The 16363-nt window shown below is 42.8% G+C and overlaps 1 long non-coding RNA gene across 1 annotated transcript in view; it reads right to left on the bottom strand.

Moving 5' to 3' along the window:
* Positions 1-2577: 2577 nt before the first annotated feature.
* LOC124712508 overlaps positions 2578-16363 on the bottom strand; it is a 198584-nt gene continuing 184798 nt past the window's right edge. The window contains exon 3 of the long non-coding RNA XR_007005583.1: positions 2578-2942. This is a non-coding gene — a long non-coding RNA (uncharacterized LOC124712508). The remainder of the gene's footprint in view (positions 2943-16363) is intronic.

Here is a 16363-nt window from a genome sequence, read left to right as displayed (position 1 = left end):
ACAATAACAAAAGGTTTATCACATTTGCAAGAGCGCTACGGTCGCAGGTTCGAATCCTGCCTCGGGCATGGATGTTTGTGATGTCCTTAGGTTGGTTAGGTTTAACTAGTTCTAAGTTCTAGGGGACTAATGACCTCAGCAGTTGAGTCCCATAGTGCTCAGAGCCATTTTTTTTATCACATTTGTTTTACATTTAGTTATAAGATCTAAACCAGCAAACATGAGATGAACTTGCAATATACGTATGGTCGCTAAGTCGGGACTAGGAAGAAGACATATGAAAAATATACAGGGTTACACCACAAGGCAAGCGAAAAACAACTCTACATATCCACATCTACATCTACATCCATACTCCGCAAGACACCTGACGGTGTGTGGCGGAGGGTACTTTGAGTATCCCTATCGGATTTTATACCATTGATTTCCTTTGGGATTGCTTTTACATTATATGGTTCTGAATTTGCAGAGATTTACGGAAAACATTTATAGTTTCCAACAAAATAGAACACACATATGCGCTAGACGCAGTTTCCTACTAAATGTTACAAGAAAAGTAAAGCGTTTGCGTAGGATAATGCTTCAACTTCCTCTCCTCAGGCCTGTTCAGAAATATACCACAATGTACCATTCACGCAAAAATGACGTTATTAAAAAGATAACGAAAAACTGACTTTGAGTCTCCTATAGTACTAGCACACTGTGCGAGTACCTGGTGTAAAGTAATTCGTCCACTTGTTGGATTAGACAGGAACCAAGTGGAAGTACAAGTAAAATGCACTTCTGTTATCGAGTTAACCGTCTTCACTTGAAGGTTTGTGTGAATACAATGTACGCCAGAACAGAGAAGGTAGAATGACACTCATCTATAGAGAACGTAAGTAAGCAGAAAAGTGATTCAATTAAAGTTTTCTTATTTACAATACGGATATACACTGAGGTGAAAAAGGATGTGGGATATCTCCTAATGTCGTGTCGGACCTGCTTTTGCCCAGGGCAGTGCAGCACCACGACGCAGCATTGACTCGACAAGCTGTTGGAAGTCCCCTGCAAGAATACTGAGACGTGCCGTACCGTCTCTGTAGCCGTCTATGATTGCGAAAGTGATGGTACTGCAGGCTTTTGTTCACGAAATGATCTCTCTGTTATGTCTCATGAATGTTCGATGGTTCATGTCACACCTGACCAAATCATTCCCTCGAACTATCTAGAATGTTCTTCAATGCAATTCTGACCCGGTGACTTGAGGCACTGTCATCCATAAAAATTCCACCGTTAGTTGGGAACATGGAAGTCCATGAATGGCTAAAAATGGTATCCAAGTAGCCGACCATAGCCATTTCCAGTCAATGATCGGTTTAATTGGACCAGGGGTCCCAGTCCATTCCTTGTAAACACAGCCCACATCATTACGGAGCCACTACCTGTTTGCACACTGCGTTGTTGACAACCTGGCCGACGGCTTCGCGGGATCTGCGCCACACTCGAAACCTACCAGCAGCTCTTCCCAACTGAAATCAGGACATCAGATCAGGCCACAGTTTTTCAGTCGTCTGAGGTCTAGCCTAAATGGTCACGAGTCCAGGAGAGGCGCTGTAGGCGATATCGTTTAATCAAAGGCACTCGCCTTGGTCGGCTGCTAACATATCCCATCAACACCAAATTTCGTGGCACTGTCCTAATTGACGCGTTCGTCATACGTCCCACATTGATTTCTACGGTTACTTCACGCAGTGTTGCTTGTCTGCTACCACTCAACCCCACACCGCTGCTCTCGGTCGTTAAGTGAAGGCCTTCGGCCACTGCGTTGCCGTGGTGAGAGGTAATGCCTGAAAATTGGTATTCTCGGCACACTCTTGACACTGTGGAATACTCAATTCCGGAACGATATCCGATATGGAGTGTCCCATGCGTCTAGCTCCAACTACCATTCCACATTCAAAGTCTGTTTATTCCCATCGGGCGGCCATAATACGCCTGAAACTTTTTCACGTGGACCACCTGAATACAAATGAGAGCTGTGCAGTGCACTGCTGTTTTATACCTTGTGCACGCGATACCACAGCGACCTGTACATGTGTATTCACTAATCCATGACGTTTGTCACTTTATTGTGTGTGGTGGAGTACTCTAGTAGTTTTCAACGATATGTTGTGTACATTAAAGGTAGTTTATGGCTGATAACTGCTGCAGCAGTACTTTTTTTAAAAATTGTGATTGAAGACAAGGGTGATGCTACTCAGGCAGAAGATCTCAACAGTGAGTGATAGTTTGACAAGAAAACACTTTCCCAAAGGATGTTTTCACATGTTCCTGTGTCATGTCACGAATGGTAAAGATTTAATCCAAGGCAACGCAAGTGCAGTGGAGTCAAAGCCAATTTTGTGCTGCTTTTTTAACCATAGAGTAGTAAAGGAAGAGGGGGGGCTGTTACGTTTCTACTAAATAATTGTAAATTTTATTACTCCAAATTTTATTTAAAGGAAGTCATAACAGATGGGTTAACCACCATCTAATTAGTATTATTAGATGTCCAATGGTATGTTACATACGAAATAAGCACAAAATGTTCTGTTTTGTACCGTATAACGACAATTTTACTGCTCAAGATGTTATGGGAAAATAAGTCATAATTTATGTTATGTACTAGTTTCAAATTATTATGATTCCAAGAATATTTTACACACACAATGAGTAGAGAGTCTTCTGCTTTCTTCCACGGTCACCCAAGTATTCTTCATCCGATACCTCATTTGCTGCTTCAACGTCAGGTTCTACTTCACTGCCCTCTGTACACACAGCATTATCTTCTTGAAGAAAATCTTCCTCTTCACTAAACTCTCCATTGTCTGTGCCTTCATCATCTGGGGCAGTGTGGTATAACCTAACTGCGACTGCTTGCTATTTCACGCACGATGCCGCACCCACATAAATTCAAAGTGCTGAAACAAGTATACACACTATTAGAAAGTAGGCACACCATCACTAAACAATCGTAATATTTACGAGAAGAATACCAGTGCCAGCAAACCGCCGGAGTCGGGCAATAAATAATTCAGCCATTGTTAACAACTATGCTTTCCATGAAGCAAGTGTCGCTGACGTGTCCACATTGGAGGGAACCACGAAGATATGCCAACTGCAATAGTGAATTTTACGAGGATTTAGTAAGCTTTGCGTCTTGCTATTTAGCTGTAGCTCGGGCACACATTTCACACCCCAAAAATGCGCTTCTGACTGTCATTTGCTTGCGCTGTTGTTCTGGTTTGCCGCAAGGTTTAGGGCGCCATGTCACGGAGTGGGCGGCACCTCCCGCCGGAGGTTCGAGTCCTCCCACGGGCACGGGTGTGTGTGTTGTTCTTAGCATAAGTTAGTTTAAGTAGTGTGTATGTCTAGGGACCGATGACCTCAGCAGTTTGGTCCCTTAGGAATTCACAAACATGTGAACATTTGTTACGCTCTGACGTCAGCGAATTTTTAATCTGTTCCATTTGTTTTCATTCTGCGCGCGAGTGAGTGTATAAGTGTGTGTATGTGTGTGTGTCGGATAAAATGGAAGTGCCGTGTGGCTAGGGCTTCCCGTCGGGCAGACTGTTCGCGTGGTGCAAGTCTTAACTCCACTACGGCGACTTGCGTGTCGATGGGGATGAAATGGTGATGATACAGACAACACAACACCCAGTCCCTGTGCGGAGAAAATCTCCGACCCAGCCGGGAATCGAACCCGGGCTGTTAGGTACGACATTCCGTCGGCTGACCACTCAGCTACCAGGGGCGGACTGTTGTCCGATAGTTCGTTTAGATTGTTGAATAATAATCTGTCACATCGTACTATATGGTCATGATTCGGTAATTTTCTTCTACTGTTAAAACTGGTACAGATGATCACTGTGTTTTAAGATTTGGAAAAAAATGGTTCAAATGGCTCTGAACATCTATGGTCATCAGTCCCCTAGAACTTAGAACTACTTAAACCTAACCAACCCAAGGACATCACACAACACCCACTCATCACGAGACAGAGAAAATTCCTGACCCCGCCGGGAATCGAACCCGGGAACCTGGGTGCGGGAAGCGAGAACGCTACTGCACGACCACGATTAAGACTTGGAGGAATGTTTCTAAGCCGATGGGGTGGTGGTTGTTTTTGATAGTAGTTCTCCAGACATAAGCTACACAAAATTTTACCAATGTCCATAGGTCAGTTCAAGGACGCAAAAAACATGTTCGACACGCAAATACAAAGCTGTTACAGATCAGGACTAGCCAAAAACTACAATGGTAATGCCAAAAACGGTTATTTGCCACGATATTTTTCTGAACATACATTTTGAAGATTGTATTATAAATAAAAATTCTGTGAGACCATATCGTAACATCCCTCACATTTCCAGGAGACATAGTGTACTAATTTAGACCTGTGGCTGATTTCGGTCGGCACCCAGAGGGAACACATAATATACAATAAAATATAAAGTGCATATATAATTTTAAAGACAACAAAATCCGATGTAACATATTACCTAACGTAAACATAATGTGTATGTATGTATTTTTAAAAAATAAAAGGAAAAAAACCACTGAGGTTGCCACAACTGTGACGGAATATGTCTGTAAAAAAGTAAAAAAATAAAAACAAACTGCGCACTTGCAAGAAGGCTGACCCATCCTTAGTCCATTGTGCACTATGATATGTTTTTGAACATGTCTTCAGGGAAAGGGAATTATCGAGTAATAAATATAGGAAGTTATTTAAAAAATACGCACTGCTGCTTATACCTTCGTAACGAATTAAAGTTATATGAAGGACAATCATACCTGTTAACGTCCTCCTGGTAGCTAAACATTTTCTTGATATATTAAAAAAAAAATATTCAGATGGCGCTGAGGACTATGGGACATAACTTCTAAGGTCATCAGTCCCCTAGAACTTAGAACTACTTAAAGCTAACTAACCTAAGGACATCACACACATCCATGCTCGAGGCAGGATTCGAACGTGCGATCGTAGCGGTCACGCGGCTCCAGACTGAAGCGCCTAGAACCGCTCGGCCACACCGGCCGGCGCTGTGTATTATGACATTCACTTGTTAAGGGAGACTCTGGAAAACGTGAGGCAGCACTGCAAGGCAAGAATTTGAGCGAGATACTCACGAACACGTGTACATCGTCTTGAGCGCTGGATCATTTCGCTACATGCAAAACCCTCTCCTTACCCGTTTGGTGATTACCGCGATAAACGGTCCCCCGGCGGAACAGCTAATCCAGTGTTAAGTGGCGCGTCCTCCGGGCGCAGCGACTCGGAACTGACGTAACGCGGCCGGATACCGCGTGTTATCTGGCCGGTGACGCAACGTGTTTAGGACGGAGAGCCTCGCAGGCCTCGTCTGGCCGTGTGACGTCGGCTGTTTACCTCCGGGCTCGACGGCCGGCGGTCCGCTGATGGGACACGGAAACAACACGTGACGACCTGCACGTCACTCTCGTTACTGCCGGCCTTGACACAGCTCCAGGAGCGCAGTCCGGCTGTGTTTACCACAAGTCCCCAGCCGATTGCAGCAAAGGCTGGGCACTGGTTATCCAGCCGTCGGCTGCCTAGGGTTCAAGAGTGTATACCTTTGGTCGTCAAACTTTTTTGCTTAAGAGGCAATATTGACATTCTATGGCGAGACCTCGGGCTGCATAACAAGTAGGGGGAACTAGTGGGGAGGGGGAGAAAGAGGGAAGGGGGGCGAGAGGAGGCGAAACGGCCACTCGGAGAGAAATTCAGTTTTCACAAAACCATGGTTACTGATAGAAGCTTACCACTTACACACTTTAAATCTTCATGTTACACGGTATCATACCACAGATTTGCACGTGAAAAAATATGTTGGAACTACATGCATCTTTCTGAATGCTTACGCAGTGACAAATTTTTCGTACCTAAGAGGGTACTGTGGCCAGTGCCACCGCACCAGGATCCCATGTTTTCTTTCCAAGCCCATCTTCTAGGCATCTTCACGCCCTAGTTGGTTGGTTGGTTGGTTGGTTGGTTGTTTGGGGGAAGAGACCAAACTGCGAGGTCATCGGTCTCATCGGATTAGGGAAGGATGAGCAAGGAAGTCGGCCGTGCCCTTTCAAAGGAACCATGGTTCAAATGGCTCTGAGCACTATGGGACTCAACTGCTGAGGTCATTAGTCCCCTAGAACTTAGAACTAGTTAAACCTAACTAACCTAAGGACAGCACAAACATCCATGCCCGAGGCAGGATTCGAACCTGCGACCGTAGCGGTCAAAGGAACCATCCCGGCATTTGCCTGGAGTGATTTAGGGAAATCACGGAAAACCTAAATCAGGATGGCCGGACGCGGGATTGAACCATCGTCCTCCCGAATGCGAGTCCAATGTGCTAACCACTGCGCCACCTCGCTCGGTCACGCCCTAGTATCTGAAAGAATACAAAGTGGCTGCATCGGACCGTTTTCGGTTGGACTTTTGCATTTGTATAACAGAACAGCAGCGGTTTTGAATAATATAACTTGAATTACTCAATAAATAAAAAAGGGTTCAAATGGCTCTGAGCACTATGGGACTTAACATCTGAGGTCATCAGTCCCCTAGAACTTAGAGCTACTTAAACCTAACTAACGTAAGGACATTACACACATCCATGCCCGAGGCACGATTCGAACCTGCGACCATAGCGGTCGCGCGGTTCCAGACTGAAGCGCCTAGAACCGCTGGACCATACCGGTCGACCAATAAGTCAAAATTGTCACAAAGGGATAGAATGGCGGGTAGTAGGTTTGAATGTAAAATGGTTTAGAACTCAATCTAACTGTTGTATTACGCACTTTTTTTTTGTTTGGAAGTAACTAACGTATTGGTGTAAACATTTCGGCCATATTTTCCGACGAATAGTGTGGCCATTTTTCCCGATCGGACGCCATGTCGGCATTACTGACCCATAAAAGAAACAATTAAACTAAAATAAATAAGAAGGAACTACATCTGTAGGCCAAAAGGCATTGTTTAAACATCGATATTGTAAAAAGTTTTTGCTCTTCATACAAATGATATAACTGACTTATCTTACATAAAATTACTCACAAATAAAATTGTCTTTACGAAAAAGACAGCGGAACAAGCTTCCTCTGGCAGTCTCACTGCCGGCCGCAGTGGCCGAGGAGTTCTAGGCGCTTCAGTCTGGAACCGCGCGACCGCTACGGTCGTAGGTTCGAATCCTGCCTCGGGCATGGATGTGTGTGATGTCCTTAGGTTAGTTAGGTTTAAGTAGTTCTACGTTCTAGGGGACTGATGACGTCAGATGTCCCATAGTCCCATAGTGCTCAGAGCCATTTGAACCATTTTTTTTCAGTCTCACTGACAACAGTGGCGATGTATATCAGAACCAGTCTGACCACTTCTCGTCAGGCGGCAGCGCTGTTCAGGGCATAAATTGGCCAATGGCCATTTATCCCATGCTGCCCACTTGATTACACCTATCACTACTGACCTTCCTATTAATTGGTAATCTTCACTAATTAGTAAGTTATATTAATTATTAGAAGTAACTGCAATGTGAGACACAACTACAAATGAATACTAAATGTGTGGTCGTATTATTATTAATTACAGTAATTGTAGGTTATGCTCTAAGTTATATACTATGTATTGTCTATACAAACCGAAACATACTTCATGGACATTTAATTGAAACCATCTGAACAGCATTACCAGCAATTACCCTAATTTTTATTGCTCTCCCATCACTACGACTACTTTATTTACTTGATGATTCAATAGATGCAATAATCACAATCAAAACAATTGGACGACAATGAATGTTATTTTTGTTTTCCTCTTTGCATGGTATAACCATAACCTTAGTTCAGTTTCATATTAGTTCCTGCAAACATGTACGACATTTGCCGGCCGCAGTGGCCGAGCGGTTCTAGGCGCTTCAGTCTCGAACCGCGCGACCGCTACGGTCGCAGGTTTGAATCCTGCCTCGGGCATGGATGTGTGTGATGTTCTTAGGTTAGTTAGGTTTAAGTAGTTCTAAGTTCTGGGGGGCTGATGACCTTAGAAGTTTAGTCCCATAGTGCTCAGAGCCATTTGAATTTTTGTACGACGTTTTAAGATGCTCGTCACTGTAACGCGGATTCACCAATCCATGTCACTTCCGTTTGATATTTATACGATAGCCCTTCGGTCCTAGTTGCGTATGCTCGTTAGTTGTCAGCATTGGAAGATAAAGAATAAAATATGCCCCTCTCACTTCTATTAACCCCTCAGTGACCACCCTACATACCACTCTGGCCCTGGGGTAAGGAATGAATTAAATTAAGTCAAACACCACACGGGAAGACGGCTGCAATTCTAGCTGACTTCAATGCACACACGTTGTTGCTCGCGGGAATCTCCCAGAAAGCGACAACCAGGATCAAGTGAAGAGATGTGACAGCAGTTGAGGCTTGATGGTAGGTTAAGTGAGCAGTCAACTTTAGTGTCCCGGATCGGTGGACGACGAACTTCATAACCCTTGCAACCCTCACAACTCCAACTGTGCGTGCACACCGCCAGCGGCTCCACCCTGACTAACAAGGGAACATCCCCATCGCAACCCCCTCAGATTTAATTATAAGTTGGCACAGTTGATAGGCCTTGAAAAACTGAACACAGATCAATCGAGAAAACAGGAAGAATTTGTGTGGAACTGTGAAAAAAATAAGCAAAATATACAAACTGAGTAGTCCATGACCATGATATGCAATATCATGGAAAATGTGCGCTCAGGAGCGCCCCGGTCCCGTGGTTAGCATGAGCACATACGGAACGAAAGGTCCTTGGTTCAAGTCTTCCCTGGAGGGAAAATTTTAATTTTTTATTTACAGACAATTATCAAAGTTCAGGCACTCACACACAATCAACTTCGCTCTCCAAAATTCCGTGACATGTTCAGATTTGGTTGGACATATGCAGGATTTGACGGTCTACACACGGAAAAATTTGGAAACGTTAAAAACATATGTTTGACAGAGCATAGGCAAAACTGTGCGACTGTGAAACTGTTGCATTCATTTGTTGCAGTTTATGTGACAAACCCTTATGTTTTCATCACTTTTTTGTGAGTGATTATCACATCCACAACAAAACCTAAATCGGGCAAGGTAGAAGAATCTTTTTACCCATTCGTCAAGTGTACAAGTTAGGTGTGTCGACAACATATTCCTGTCATGTGACGCACATGCCGTCACCGGTGTCGTAAAGAATATATCAGACGAGTTTTCCTTTGGAGGAATCGGTTGACCTATGACCTTGCAATCAAATGTTTTCGGTTCCCATTGGAGAGGCACGTCCTTTCGTCTACTAATCGCACGGTTTTGCGGTGCAGTCGCAAAACACGGACACTAAACTTATTAGTGAACAAAGACGTCAATAAACGAACGGACAGATCATAACTTTGCGAAGATAAAAAATGTAAACTTTTCACTCGAAGGAAGATTTGAACCAAGGACTTCTCGTTCCGCAGCCCCTCACGCTAACCATGGGACCACGGCGCTCCTTAGCTCACATTGTCCTTAATGTTGCCTATGATGCGCATGGACTACTCAGTTTGTATATTTTGCTTATTTTTTTCATGGTTCCACACAACTTCTTCCTGTTTTCTCGATTGATCTGTGTTCAGTTTAACAAGGCCTATCCACTGTGCCAACTTATAACTAAATCTGAGGGGGGTGCGATGGGGACGTTCCCTTGTAAGCACCACGGAGACTTCCTCGCTGCTCTCCCCCAACCGACCGACTGCCACACCCTGACACCCGGAAAATACATCCGGCACAACAAAGGTAGTACAGCAGTACTAGTATCAATATGCGCTGCTGCTGCCACTGACAGAGAAGACAGCAACGCTATGGCGGTAACCGAAGAAGAAATAAGACACCACTGGACTGCAACCAATAATAAAAAAACAAGGCATGACGAAAGCCAGCCACGGCTCATATATGTTATATGTTTGTGTCTGCAAAGTTACAGCGGTGCACTGGACCAAGGGTAGAACCTGGATAAATGCTTTTCACAGCATTGCTATGGCTCACTTCTGTTGCGATGCTGTTACTGTTCACTGGGGGACATTCTATGTTATAACCAAGTGAGGTGAAACAGGGGTTAATGCCTTAGACTGGCATTGAAGAGCAGTAACTGGACAAGCAATATGAAAAAATCGACGTAACTTTATCAGCAACCTTAGCATTTCCGTTATACTCACGTATTGATCGGACCTACAAATGCAGCAGTACGCCTCTGAATATCTTGTGTCACACCCCGGCAAGAAATATGACACAATGAGAAAATAACAATATTTAGTTTATGTTACTGAAAAATACGCTTGAAATACCCCAACGTGCACGAAAAACATCTCATCCACGTCTCGTAATTTTTCCACTTCAGGGCAATTATGTCAGATTTGTTAGTCTGCACCTCATTGTCTAATGGCTAGCGCTGCTGCCTCTGGATCACGGGGTCCCGGGTTCGATTCCCGGCCGGGTTCGGGATTTTCTCTGCCTGGGGACTGGGTGTTTGTGTTTTCCTCATCATTTCATCATCGTCATTTGTGGCAGTGGCTAGAGCGGACTGTGAAAAAATTGGACTGTGTAACAACTGGGACTCTGTACGGGCGCTGATGACCGTGCAGTTGAGCAGCCCCACAAACCAAACACCATCATCAAATTTGTTATAAGCTACTTCAATGGTGTGCCAGGGCGAGAATACTCTCTCTTCAGCTTTGGTACTAGCACGTGTGCTTGAGTCATTCAAGAAGAGCAGCGCAATCTCAATTTCGAAACTTTTCGTGAACGAGGTAAGTTGAATGTAATTTTTAGTATAATATAATAATCTATATTATAAATAATATAATAATAATAATATAATCTGCGTTTATACAGTGTCTGTGCGCTATATTTCAGTTCCTTCTGAAAGAAGAAACTGCTTTGATGATTACAGGTGTTGTAAATATTACGAAATTTTGTGCGTTGCAGCATACAAGAAAAAATTGAAATTTCTGCTTTAAACAAAGTTCATATTTAATCCTTTTTCTCGGCGGAAAGTATTCCTACATTATATAATCCCATTTATGATTCTATATTTTCGTAAACTATGTTTCTTAAATTGTACGTAATTCAGGTTTCTCATGAAATTGTATTAATTTTCATAAATGAAAATTTTGCATTTTGTATTTTTAAATAAAACACCTTCAACTTGTTTTTCATTTTTTTAAATTCTAACTTACCTGCTAATTCTGCCTGGTGAGGTTCGAATGTCGCATTAAATTACACCCGGCGGAGGTTCGCGTCCTCCCTTGGGCATGGGTGTGTGTGTTTGTCCTTAGGATAATTTAGGTTAAGTAGCGTGTAAGCTTAGGGGCTGATGACCTTAGCAGTTAAATCCCATAAGATTTCACACACATTTGAGCAATTTTTGAACATTAAATTACAGTAGGTAATAATAAATATATTATTAGAGGTGGAAAAGTGGCAAAAATGTTATATGAGAGACCATAACAGAAACAGAAATGTTTATAGAAACGTAAGAAAAGTGACACAACTCAAAGAACTAAAGATAATTACCTGATATCACTGCACATACGACGAGATCAGAACTACATAACCATATTAACGTTATATAGAATGTAATAAAATTTACTGCTAAAAGTATTTACTCGAAATTTAAAGGAAGCTTATACTATTTGAATATAAGTTTCGTAGAATACTTTAAGCCGATTTTTCTCAAGTATTGCTTTTTTGAGTTGTGCCAATGTTACTGCTCGAGTGTCTCCCATTAATCCGACCCAGTTGACATCGCAAACGCTCAAGAATGGATCGCACAAGTGTTCTCTACATCTACATCTACATCGACTCTGCAAAACACACGTAAGTGCCTGGCAGAGGGTTCATCGAACCACCTTCACAGTAGTTCTCTATTATTCCAATCTCGAACAGCGCGCGGAAAAAACGAGCACCTATATCTTTTCGTGCGAGCTCTGATTTCGCTTATTTTATTACAATGATCGTTTCTCCCTATGTAGGTCGGCGTCAACATAATATTTTCGCATTCCGAGTTGGTGATTGAAATTTCGTGAGAGGATTCCGCCGCAACGAACTCTCCTTTGTTTTAATGACGTTCACCCAAAATCCTGTATAATGTCAATGGCACTCTTTCCTCTCCTTCGCGATAATACAACTCGATGTACTCCGTTAATCCCATCTGATAAGGATCCCACACCGCGCAGCAGTATTCTAAAAGATGACGGACAAGGGTAGTGTAGGCAGTCTCTTTCATAGATCTGTTATATTTTCTAAATGTTCTGCCAATAAAACACAATCTTTGGTTTGTCTTCCCCACAATATTTTCTATGTAATCTTTTCAATTTAAGTTGTTCGTAATCATAATTCCTATGTATTTAGTTGGTTTTACGGCCTTCAAAATTGACTGATTTAACGTGTAAACGAAGTTTAACGTATTTCTTTTAGCACTCATGTGAATAACCTCCCTGTTTTCATTATTTAGGGTCAATTACCAATTTCCGCACCTTTCAGATATTTTTTCTAAATCGTTTTGCAATTTGTTTTGATCTTCTGAAGAGCTTACTAGACGAGAAACGACAGCGTCATCTGCAAACAACCTAAGACGGCTACTCAGATTGTCTCTTAAATAGTTTACGTACATAGGGAACAGCAGAGAGCCTACAGCACTGACCTGGGGGACGCCAGAAAACACTTCTGTTTTACTCAATGACATTCCTCCAGTTACTACGAACTGTGACCTCTCTGACAGGAAATCACGAATCCAGTCGCATAACTGAGGCGATATTCCGTAAGCACACAATTTCACTGAAAGCCATTTTGTGATAACCTGGAAAAGACGTCTGGAAATATAGAAATACGGAATCAGTTTGAAATCCCTTGCCAATAGCACTCAACATTCCGTGTGTGGTTCGTAAGATTCACGTTTTCTAAATCCGTGTTGATTGTGTATCAATAGACCGTTCCCTTTGAAGTAATTCACGATGTTCGAACACGTTATATGTTAATGAGATGGGCCTGTAATTTAGTGGATTATTCTTACCACCTCTCTTGAATATTAGCGTGACCTGTGCAACTTTCCAGTCTTTGGGTACGGACCTTTCGTCGAGCGAGAGGCTGTTTATGATTGTTAAGTATGGAACTATTGCATCAGAATACTCTGAAAGGAACCTAATCGGCATAGAGTCTGGAACGGAAGACTTTGTTTTTATTATGTGATTTAACTTGCTTCACTACTCCAAGGATATCTACTTCTAAGTTGCTCATGTTGGCAGCTGTTCTTGATTTGAATTCTGGAATATTTACTTCGTCTTCTTGGATGTTGAACTATCGGAAGGCTGTGTTTAGTAACTCTGCTTTGGCAGCACTGTCATATTTCCATTGCTATCGAGCAGAGAAGGCACTGATTGTATACTGTCGCTAGCTTACTTTACATACGATCACAATCTCTTTGGACTTTCTGTCAAGTTTCGAGACAAAGTTTCGTTGTGGAAACTATTATAAGCATCTCGCATTGAAGTCCGCTCTGAATTTCGAGCTTCTGTAAAAGATCGCCAATCTTGAAGATTTTTCGTTTGTTTAAATTTGGCACGTTTCTTTCGTTGTTTCTGCAACAGTGTTCTGACCCGTTTTGTGTACCAAAGGGGATCAGCTAAGTCGTTTGTTAATTTATTTGGTATAATTCTCTCAACTGCTCTCTATAGTATATCTTTGAATTCAAGCCTCATGTGGTCTACGCTTACTTCATTAATTTGGAAGGAGTGTAAATTGTCTGTCAGGAAAGCGTCAAGTAAATTTTTATCTGCTTTTGTGAATAGGTAAATTTTCTTTTATATTTGGAGGATTTGGGGATTACAATATTAAGTCACGCTACGACGACCCTGTGTCCGCTAATCCCTGTATCCGTTTTGTTGCTCGTTAACTCAGGATTATTTGTTGCTAAGAGGTCAAATGTGTTCTGTAAGCGGTCTCCTTTATAAATGAGTTGCACTTTCCTAAATTCTCCCAATAAATCGAAGTCGACCACTCCCCTTTCTTACAACCGTCTTACGTGCTCGTCCCATTTCATGCAGCTTTGCAACGTTACGCCCAGCTATTTAATCGACGTGGTTTGCGTTATTTCACTAATACTAAATTCGAACATTACAGATTGTTTTTCCTGTTCATCTGCATTAACTTAAACTTTTCCACGTTTAGAGGATAACAAACAGAAATTCTCTTCAGGTCATCCTGTACCCTCCCACTGTCACTCAATGAAGACACTTTCCCCTACACCACACAAATAAAGCCGATAGAAGATAATAATCATTACAGTAACATCGCCTGTACCGAATGAGATGCATATTTTGCTACACACAGTAATTCCATTCTGTACGTCTGACGTCCAGGCTTATCTTCACAGTGCCAGTACGAACACGTACGAGCAACGTTCACTTTAGAGAAGATGTTCAAAGCGACCGCCCTGCCTTTGTAAACCCTTCGCCACTCACTGGACCCTATTCAGCTGGACCCTATGCAACACACCTACATCCATCATTTCCGAAGCGGCATGCAAGAAAGCTACCTGTATTATATTGTGTACATCCAAGCGCGGAGTACAATAAACTTGTTCCTTTAAGCGTCCCCACAAATGAAAATCTGGTGAAGTAAGGTCCGGGGAACAATGAGTCGAAGTAGTGGGCTTCCATAACCAATCTATTTCCCTGGAATCGCTTCAATTTAAACAGTTATGCACATTCATTCCGAAGTGCGGCGGTTTACCATCATACCAAAACCTTAGCTGTCGCCGAACACCCGAGTGCAATGTGTCATACAAAATATTCCAAAGAAAAGTACGGTACAGGGACGCATTCAACTTGTCAGGCAATAGGTAAGGACCCAAAAGCACTCGCCCCGCGACTTCAGACCACAGCTTTATGCCAAAGCCGACTAATAATGGCTGTTGTGGAGGTTGATTCGTCAGTCCAAATGGCTCTGAGCACTATGGGACTTAACATCTTAGGTCATCAGTCCCCTAGAACTTAGAACTACTTAAACAGAACTAACCTAAGGACATCACACACATCCATGCCCGATGCGGGATTCAAACCTGCGACCGTAGCGGTCACGCGGTTCCAGACTGAAGCGCCTAGAACCGCTCGGCCACACCGGCCAGCTTTCGTCAGTCCAGTTCACGTTGTTTATAAAATGTTCGTCATCTTCCACTTGGTGCAAAAGCCATTCAGTTGGTGTTGAGTTAACCTGTAATGACATGAATGCACTTCTTCATTATGCAACAACAACCAGTCTGAGATATCTGGAATTGTCTTGCAATATCATGGGTACTTCGCCAAGACGATTGATGAACGGTTTCAAGGATCGTATCCTCTGTTGGTGCAGTACGCCTCGTTCTTGGACCTTTTCTATCAATTACTTGTGGCTGAAGAGTACCTGTTTCCCGATGGCGTTGCTCTAGACGACGAAAAACGTTCTTATCGGGAAGGCGCATTTTAGGGTACCGTACAGCATATGCACGAGGAGCAACAGCAGCAGCTTGTTTATCGGATGCACCGAGTACTAAAAGCATATCGACATATTCATCATCTGTACACCCCATAGGAAGCCGCCTTATATGAACTTGACCGGACCAGTTATGGTTGTGTACTGTGCGGCTAGTAGACCCACGCATGCAGTTTAATGGGTCCCTCTATCGTGCGATAGGCTTTTTTATCGTGTGACAAAATGATGTCTTGCTTATAAGCGACGAGAAGTAGAAAATGGATGTCTAAAAAATAAAAAAGGAACCTGAATGGTAAATGTCGGTTTGATGTCCCAGCAGTCTATTCAATGAGACTTTTTTTGTAAGGGACTTTCCTGGCATCCAAAGATAGGGGTGAGGGCAAAGTGGACAGGAGTCACAACCCGAGGCTACCGTGTCCCGTTCCCACCCCCAGGAAACAAAGAAAGCGTAAGGCACGTGGAACAGAGGTACAATGAACATCAATGAGTTACTTATTTATTTTTCTTTTTTCTTTTACTTAGTTTTTGGTAGGGTTGTTTTGTTTTTTGAATTATCATTAAGATCACTGAGAATAGCAGGGAACAGACGACGCAAGAAGGAGGGCGCAGCAAGACGACAGTCTCAGTGAGATTATAGACGCATAGTTTTCCGGAGAAGAGGATTCCGATGACTACAGAATATACAGGCTCTAAGAGTGGAAGAGACGAGGATCAATTAACATGTAAGGAACATACTAGCTTTGGGATGGATTAAGGAAGACACGGCAAAGAAAACTGGAGAAAAATTGTCTGTATTTGG

The sequence above is a fragment of the Schistocerca piceifrons genome, chromosome 8 (genome assembly GCF_021461385.2).
Source record: "Schistocerca piceifrons isolate TAMUIC-IGC-003096 chromosome 8, iqSchPice1.1, whole genome shotgun sequence".
In the NCBI taxonomy this organism is placed as follows: domain Eukaryota; kingdom Metazoa; phylum Arthropoda; class Insecta; order Orthoptera; family Acrididae; genus Schistocerca; species Schistocerca piceifrons.
Note: the sequence above shows the minus strand (reverse complement) of the source record. Positions and strands in the feature narration are given on the sequence as shown.